General features: G+C 42.9%; 1 pseudogene; it reads right to left on the bottom strand.

Moving 5' to 3' along the window:
* Window positions 1-7792: 7792 nt before the first annotated feature.
* Window positions 7793-7910, bottom strand: LOC123731584 (uncharacterized; annotated as a pseudogene).
* Between the last annotated feature and the right edge of the window lie 738 nt (window positions 7911-8648).

The following is an 8648-nucleotide window of genomic DNA, read 5'->3' as shown; positions in this document are numbered from 1 at the left end:
AGAGAAATAAGGAGAGTTTGGTCATCTCCCCAGCGTTGATAAATATACAACAGTACCATGTCATTGTTAAAGAGTATGAAATCCCTTCCAGTCTGAAGTGAAACGTTGGGCACTGTGACCTGGTCATCCTCTTCAGTCCAGACACCTGTTGAGATGTTCAGTACTAAAACAGTTGGGGGCCCCAAAGTGGATGTGATATCATCTGACAGATGTACCCAGGCTACCCAGAACTGTAGATTTGTCTTCCTGTCACTACAAACCTTTCCTCTGAGAAACAATATGTTGTCTATTAAGGAATAAATAAATCAACGGGTCCATTAAAACTATCCACTTGGTCTTTTTGTTATATGATAAAAAAAAAAATCTAAAATGCAATCGGTTTAGAGTATTAACCACTGTGGCTTATTACTATGGGCTTGTTGACATTTGTAAATAATTTAGACAATAGAGTTTGCATTTCTCAGTATTAAGTAATTACACACACAGATTCCTCAACTCATAATACCCCGAACCCCACGCATGCTAGGAATCTGTCTCTTTGGGAGCAAAACTTCCTGGGCAGAGAAGATTTAATCACACAAACCCATGGGACAAATGTTCCTCAGAGCAGAGATAAATATAATACAGAGATAATATAATCTTCTCTTCTGACACTTATTGTCCTATTCCCCACAAGCTCCATGAAACCCTCCAAGCCAAGCAGCCAGGTTCCCTCTTTCTCTCTTCATCCCTCCATTTATCCCTTCATCCCTCCCTCAAGATGGCGATGTACTGTATTGCTGCTGTCTTGCGTGCTCTGACCCAACTTTGCTATTTTGGGATTCTTTGTCATTTATCTTTACTTTTTTGGCCCTAAATTTAACATTTCTTACATCAGATCGGCAGTTATTAACCTCAATTCCTTCGACTTCGACTAATCTGCCCTGGGCTCTTTGTGTACCTCCAACCCAATCCTCGGGCTAACCAAGAGGAATCGAGGCAGGTGGACATTTGTTGTCATAAATCTTGCCCTGGAGGCAGAGCTGAGCGATTCCTGCTAGATGGGCCAGCTGCAAAGTCAAAACTGGTTATAGTGGAGAGTGGGGTAAGTTGAGCCAAAGGGTTAAATTGAGCCATCCTTGATTCTAGGAAACAATACACAAAATTATTAATATGACCAAATATTTAAGAAGAGGTAATCATTTCATGGAGTCTGTGAAGGAAGAAACCACATTGAAAAAGTGGTGGGCAAGTTAGGTCCAAAAACATATTATTAAATACGTAAATGTATTGTGTTAGAGGTTTCATCTAAACCAAAGTAGATCATTGTTTGTCTTGTTCTGTACATCAGTTGGGGTCTCTATAAGCTTCAGTATGAGGTCCTAAACTTAGCATGAAAGTATATTATTGTAGCTGTGTGGGCTAATATAGTCAAAATGTTTGCCTTAGGGTAAGTTGAGCCAATGGTTGAGGCAATGCTAAGTGGAGCTAATTGTGGGAAATAAAGGTATACATGGTTTTAAAAAGGAAGTGGTAATATTTCATTCAGCACAGAAATGTGTAGGCGGCTTAACTTACCTTGTCCTGCGACTCAACATACCCCATGCCCAGGGTAATTTTTGCAAACGTGACAGAGCTAGAGTGGTGTTTGTCAGACCATGAGACGTCCAGAAAACCGGTCTTCTCACAAAATCCTCTGTAGCGTCCGAATGGTTCGGCCTACAAACTACTATGACCCACTTATGGAATGTTGAGACTCACGAATATGATGGTGTTCTCCGTTTTGCCACGACCCCACAAGCATCTTAAGACTCGTCTGAAGTTGGTACAGCAGATCTGACAACTTCTGGCTGTAATGTCCGAACAGTTTGGGCTACACACTAGTATGGAAAGGTGAGACTCTCACAAACACGTATATGTCATTTGTTTTGCTTTAAGACACCCACAGGCCTCACTAGACTCGTCTGAAGGTCCTCGGTACCATTTGAAAAAATAAAGGAAGTACAGCAGATATTTTAGTTTATTTATTTATTTCACCTTTATTTAACCAGGTAGGCTAGTTGAGAACAAGTTCTCATTTAATACTGCGACCTGGCCAAGATAAAGCAAAGCAGTTTGACACATACAACAACACAGAGTTTACACATGGAGTAAAACAAACATACAGTCAATAATACAGTAGAAAAATAAGTCTATATACAATGTGAGAAAATGAGGTGAGATAAGGGAGGTAAAGGCAAAAAAGGCTGTGGTGGCGAAGTACATACAATATAGCAAGTAAATATGTAGACTGTTCAGTGCCAAAATGTTTAAAAAAAAGCCAGAAAAAGTCTGATTTTATGTGCTTTCATTTCAGGCTGTAAGTCAACAAAAGGTAAACATTTTGAAAGGGGGGTGGTGACTTTCTATACCCACTGTATATGTCAGCATAGACCCTCTCCCCCCCAACGGCTTAGATATGTCAGTTAAACTGGTCAACACTCGTAAAGCCACTGGGCCAGACGATATTCCAGGGCATGTCCTCATGGCATGCACAGACCAGCTGGCCGGTGTCTTCTCTGACATTTTCAACCTCTCCTTGTCCCAGTCTGTAATCCCCAAGTTTCAAGCCTACTAACAATTTTCCTGTTCCCAGAAAATATAAGGCATCCTGCCACAATGACTAAATGCCCTGTAGCACTCACATCTGTAATAATGAAATGCTTTGAGAGGCTGATCATGGCACACATCAATTCCATCATCCCAGACACTCTGGACCCACTCAACACCATAGTGCTTTTCAAGCTCGTCACCCTGGTACAGAACACCTCCCTCTGCAACTGGATCCTGGACTTCCGAACTTCCGACCCCAGGTGGTGAGGGTAGGCAACAACACCTCTGTCACGCTGACCCTCAACACGCGGGCCCCGAAGGGGTGTGTGCTAAGCCCCCTCTTGTACTCCCTGTTCACCCACGATTGTGTGGCCGTGAACGACTCCAACACCATTATCAAGTTTTCTGACGACACGACGTGATCACCAACGGCGATGAGAGAGCCTACAGGGAGGAGGTCAAAGACATGTCAGGAGAACAACCTCTCCCTCAATGTCAGCAAGACCAAGGAGCTGATCGTAAAGAAACAGGCGCCGGTCCACACCCCCATCCACATTGTAAAAGTCTCCAGCCACCCCAGACATCAAATCAAAATCAAATCAAATTGAATGGGTCACATACACATATTTAGCAAATGTTATTGCGGGTGTAGCGAAATGCTTGTGTTCCTATATTCAACTTTGCAGTATTTTATCTAACAATTCACAAGGATACACACACATCTAAAAGTAAGTGAATGGAATTAAGAAATATATAAATATTAGGTTGAGCAATGTCAGAATACGGAGTATATACAGTGAGGGAAAAAGGATTTGATCCCCTGCTGATTTTGTACGTTTGCCCACAAATCAATTTATAACATTTTTGACATGCGTTTTTCTGGATTTTTTTGTTTTTATTCTGTCTCTCACTGTTCAAATAAACCTACCATTAAAATTATAGGCTGATCATTTCTTTGTCAGTGGGCAAACGTACAAAATCAGCAGGGGATCAAATCCTTTTTCCCTCACTGTATATACTCCGGATTCTGACATTGCTCAACCTAATATTTATATATATATATATATATATATATATATATATATATATATATGTGTGTGTGTTTGAAATAGTATTTTCCAGTAAGCAAAAATGTGTTTACATTCATTAGACAACTTTGTTCCAATATTTCTGTAATTCAGTGATATTTATTCCCATAGTATGCATCCATAACTAAATAAACATCTTCATTTTTGAAAGAGTCATTTTTTTAATCATAATGTTATTAACGAAAGCATAAAGATGTTGATGAAGAAATACTGTACTGCTGTTTTAAGCTACAAATACTTCTCTGTAGGGATGGTGTCAGAGTACTTAAGCATCGAATATATTGCAGGTAGGGGGATGGGGGGGTCACACCTACAGGGGGGATAGGGGGATAGGGGGATGGGGGGATAGGGGGATCACACCAACAGTAGCCGGGTTATAAAGAGTCTATTGTCCTGCTAACCGGGCTACACCAGCTGTCCATCACTACTGTAAATAAAAACTCAGCATCTTGTTTACCATCTTGTTTACATTGTTTATTGTAGCCACAATGTCACAAATAATTTGTATCTACCTTTCCAATTACTTTTAGAGCTGGGCTTCCATTAGGATGGAATGGAAAATATGGCGCTGTACAACATCAACTTCCAGTTGACAGGTGAAGTGCTAGTACGCTCAACTGAAAGGATACCATTTGTTTACAGTATACTAAAATGAACTAATAGTATATAGTATGTAGTATATACTCATAAAGTATGTGGTATACAGTATGTTCGTATGATTATTCGAACACTGCTCTAGTTTCCATCGCACTCTGGGTACATTGACTTAAATACAAAAACTAGGAGTCTCGTGGTTCTCACCCTCTTCCATAGACTTACACGGTAATTACGACAACTTCCGGAGGACGTCCTCCATTCTGTCAGTGTTCTTGCAGCATGAACTGACATGTTTTCAACCCAACCAAAGGATCAATGAATGAATCTAATGCTGAAAGGATAAGCTACAACTAGCTAGCACTGCAGTGTGTAACGTGGTGACTAGTTGACTCAGAGATAGAAAGACAATAGTTGAACAGGTTAGAACAAATACATGTTTTAAAAAATGGATAAGCAAAAGAGAGAGAGAGAGAGAGAGAGAGAGAGAGAGAGAGAGAGAGAGAGAGAGAGAGAGAGAGAGAGAGAGAGAGAGAGATTATTATTGACATTTTTTTTACTAGTTCAGCCTACTCAAACACCTGTCTCAAACAGAGAGGGATGCTACGTTGGCTAACTGGCTATGGCTATCTAAAACTGCAGCAGCAGCAAATCTACATTTTCAGACCGAAAAACATGCGAGGAAAAGTGATCGGGTAAACTGTGTTTGTGTGTGATCAGGGGTGTATTCATTCACACCTGCCAACCCCTCTTTTACTCTACTGCTACTCTCTGTTCATCATATATGCATAGTCACTTTAACCATATCTACATGTACATACTACCTCAATCAGCCTGACTAACCGGTGTCTGTATGTAGCCTCGCTACTTTTATAGCCTCGGTACTGTATATAGCCTGTCTTTTTATTGTTGTTTTATTTCTTTACCTACCTATTGTTCACCAAAAACCTTTTTTGCACTATTGGTTAGAGCCTGTAAGTAAGCATTTCACTGTAAGGTCTACACCTGTTGTATTCGGCGCACTTGACAAATAAACTTTGATTTGATTTGGCCGATTTTGTTGTAGAGCTTTTCTTAAACGGAACGAAACAGGGATAAACATACCTGAATTTATCCAATAGAAACTCTCGTTTGCCACTGTTGGACTAACGATTACACCCTAGATCAGCTAGATGCAGGCAAGATGGTGGTATTGAATATGTCACTGTCTGTCACCTGATTACTCAAATTTCTCTCGACCGGCGTTGTAAACTTTTTTATTCATAGACTACATAGGTAGTAGCAACCTCATGATGGGTATAGGGAGAATTGGAGTATCATCTAGTAGCCTAAACCTATCGATGTTACATTGAACTGGGTGAATGGAATATGAATGACAGTCATCCAATATGCTGTAATAGAAATAAGGCCATAAAAAAATAATCATCCTCCCTCATCTTAAAAGGCACCGACCGCCACTGACTGACTCCCTCCCGCCCTTCATCCCTCGCCACTCTAATCAAGCTGTGGGACCATACAGGCATGCAAAGCGTGGCCCGTTAATGGCAGGTGGAGTCCCTCGATGTGAAGTTCGAACGAATGCATTTATGGAGACGACTGTAAGGCGGGGGAAAGATTGAATTCTCCCCTCTGTTCTGTGTGGAGGGAAAAGAGGGAGAAAACGGTGAGTCTCACAGAAAGAGGCAATGATAGATGAGTTACATGGAGCAACACAGCCAGACTGAATCAGGAGAACTGTCTGCCAGTTAAATGCCTCTCTCTATCTCGCTCTCTACTTCTCTCTCTCTCTCTACTTTCAATCCATCTCTCTCTATCTCGCTCTCTACTTCTCTCTCTCTCTCTCTACTTTCAATCCATCTCTCTCTATCTCGCTCTCTACTTCTCTCTCTCTCTCTACTTTCAATGCATCTCTCTCTATCTCGCTCTCTACTTCTCTCTCTCTCTCTACTTTCAATCCATCTCTCTCTCTCTCTCTCTCTCTCACACACTTTTCTCAGTCTTGCTATGGTATCTTTCTCTGACCCCCTCCGCCTCTCTCTCTCCCCCCTTCTCTCTCTCTCTCTTTCTCTCTGTTTTTTAGTTCTTACAAGCCGCAACAGATATTGAGTTGTTTGAAGATTTTTCTCTGAATCATTGCTTAACTCATAAATGTTAATTGCTTTAATCATAACTTTTAAGTGCTTCATTAATCATAACTGTAACTATTACTTGTCATCTGTTAAAAAGGATCTTCAATCCTACACACACTTATCAACATGGTCTCATTAGAATATGTTAACATATTGACAGTTAATCATTGTAGATATACTTGACATGCACATCTCACCATAGTTATGAAAGACATCATAATATGAGTCAGAATGGTGAGCAATTGTCCTTCTTTACCAGTGGAACTCTTGCAACATCCTCCTGGTTTAGTCACCACCCACTAGTCATGGTCGCCTGGGGGACGAGGGAGGGAGGATGCTTCCTACAAGTTCTGCTGAGCAAGGCCACAGGCTGTGCTGTGACAGGGAATGCCCATTCCAAAAGGTTCGACCTTTTACAGCCCTGCGTCTCTTCTCAGGGATAGATACATTCTCTTTTAGCCTTCATTCATTGCTTAAATAGATGTGCATGACCCTTCACAACAACAGAAGCCATCCGAGGGTAAGTATTGGATATCTGTGACATTCTGCTAACCTGGAATGACTTAGAGGAAAGATGTGTGAGAGATGAAGGGTTGCAGAAAGCAGGGGGCAGAAAGCAGAAAGCAGGGGGCAGAAAGCAGGGGGCAGAAAGCAGGGGGCAGAAAGCAGAAATCAGAATGCAGGGTGCAGAAAGCAGGGGGCAGAAAGCAGGGGGCAGAGAGCAGGGGACAGAAAGCAGAAAGCAGGGGGCAGAAAGCAGATGGCAGAAAGCAGAAATCACAATACAGGGTGCAGAAAACAGGGGTAAGAAAGCAGGGGGCAGAAAGCAGAGGGCAGAAAGCAGGGGGCAGAAAGCAGAGGGCAGGAAGCAGGGGCAGAAAGCAGGGGACAGAAAGCAGAGGGCAGAAAGCAGTGGGCAGAAAGCAGAGGGAAGAAAGCAGGGGGCAGAAAGCAGGGGACAGAAAGCAGAGGGCAGACAGCAGGGGGCAGAAAGCAGAGGGCAGAAAGCAGGGGGCAGAAAGCAGGGGGCAGAGAGCAGGGGGCAGAAAGCAGAGGGCAGAAAGCAGGGGGCAGAAAGCAGGGGGCAGAAAGCAGGGGGCAGAAAACAGGGGGCAGAAAGCAGAGGGCAGAAAGCAGAGGGCAGAAAGCAGAGGGCAGAAAGCAAGGGGCAGAAAGCAAGGGGCAGAAAGCAGGGGGCAGAAAGCAGGGGGCAGGAAGCAGAAAGCAGGAGGCAGAAAGCAGAAAGCAGTGGGCAGAAAGCAGCGCAGCCAGGTGGGGATCAGGAGAACAAATCAGGCAAATCAACATTAACAGACAGAACAGAAGGTAATGTACTTATTCTTTGCTAAGGTACTAGATAGTTCTCAGCAATCAACATTGGCATGACCTCACTTCACACTGTTGGTTTTTGTTGTGCTTTTTGCTTTCCAGGGGACAGTAGGAAAACGGCACAGCCAGAGTGCCATGGCTAACGCACACCACAGGTGAACCACCTTATTGATCATGATGTCCCTTGCCAGGTAAGTATACCCTGTTAAGTTTGATGGTAAAGGTATGTGCGTACACACACATGCACTGAGGTGGAAAGCGACATTTCGTAGCACTGTAATTAATGTAATTGCATGCCAAAATGCTTCATTTGATCAAGGAAACACAGTGGTAGAATTAGCATGCCGTCAGTCAGGAAGGAAAGATTATCTTCAAAAGTATTGCTTCTCTCCTTCTCCTCCTATTTCTTGTCCTCACTCTCCTCCTCCTCCTTCTCTTTCTCCTTCTTCACCTCCTTCTCCTCCTTCTCCTCCTCTTTCTCATCCTCAATCTCCTCCTCCTATTCCTTCTTCTCCTTCTCCTCCTCCTCCTCCTTCTCTTTCTCCTCCTTCACCTCCTTCTCCTCCTTCTCCTCCTCTTTCTCGTCCTCACTCTCCTCCTCCTCCTCCTCCTTCTCTTTCTCCTCCTTCACCTCCTTCTCTTTCTCCTCCTCCTCCTCTCCTTCTCCTCCTCCTCCTCCTCCTCCTCAGACAACTAATACTTCTTATCAAGCATCCCGTATTTAATCAGTGGAACTTAATGCTTTACAAACAGTCTCAGGAAATTTTAATGAGTCCCTAATTAGCCAATGGAGAAGTCATAATCACTTCTGAAACGCATTAAGCTGTGGGTCTGTTAGCAAAGTAACGAACCCAGCCAGCTACCCTCTTCTCCAGATCTGTCATGTTCAAAGTCGAATGGTGAATAGCACTCACTTTGCTCTTAACCTCTGGCTCCT

This window comes from Salmo salar, chromosome ssa29 (assembly GCF_905237065.1).
Source record: "Salmo salar chromosome ssa29, Ssal_v3.1, whole genome shotgun sequence".
In the NCBI taxonomy this organism is placed as follows: domain Eukaryota; kingdom Metazoa; phylum Chordata; class Actinopteri; order Salmoniformes; family Salmonidae; genus Salmo; species Salmo salar.
Note: the sequence above shows the minus strand (reverse complement) of the source record. Positions and strands in the feature narration are given on the sequence as shown.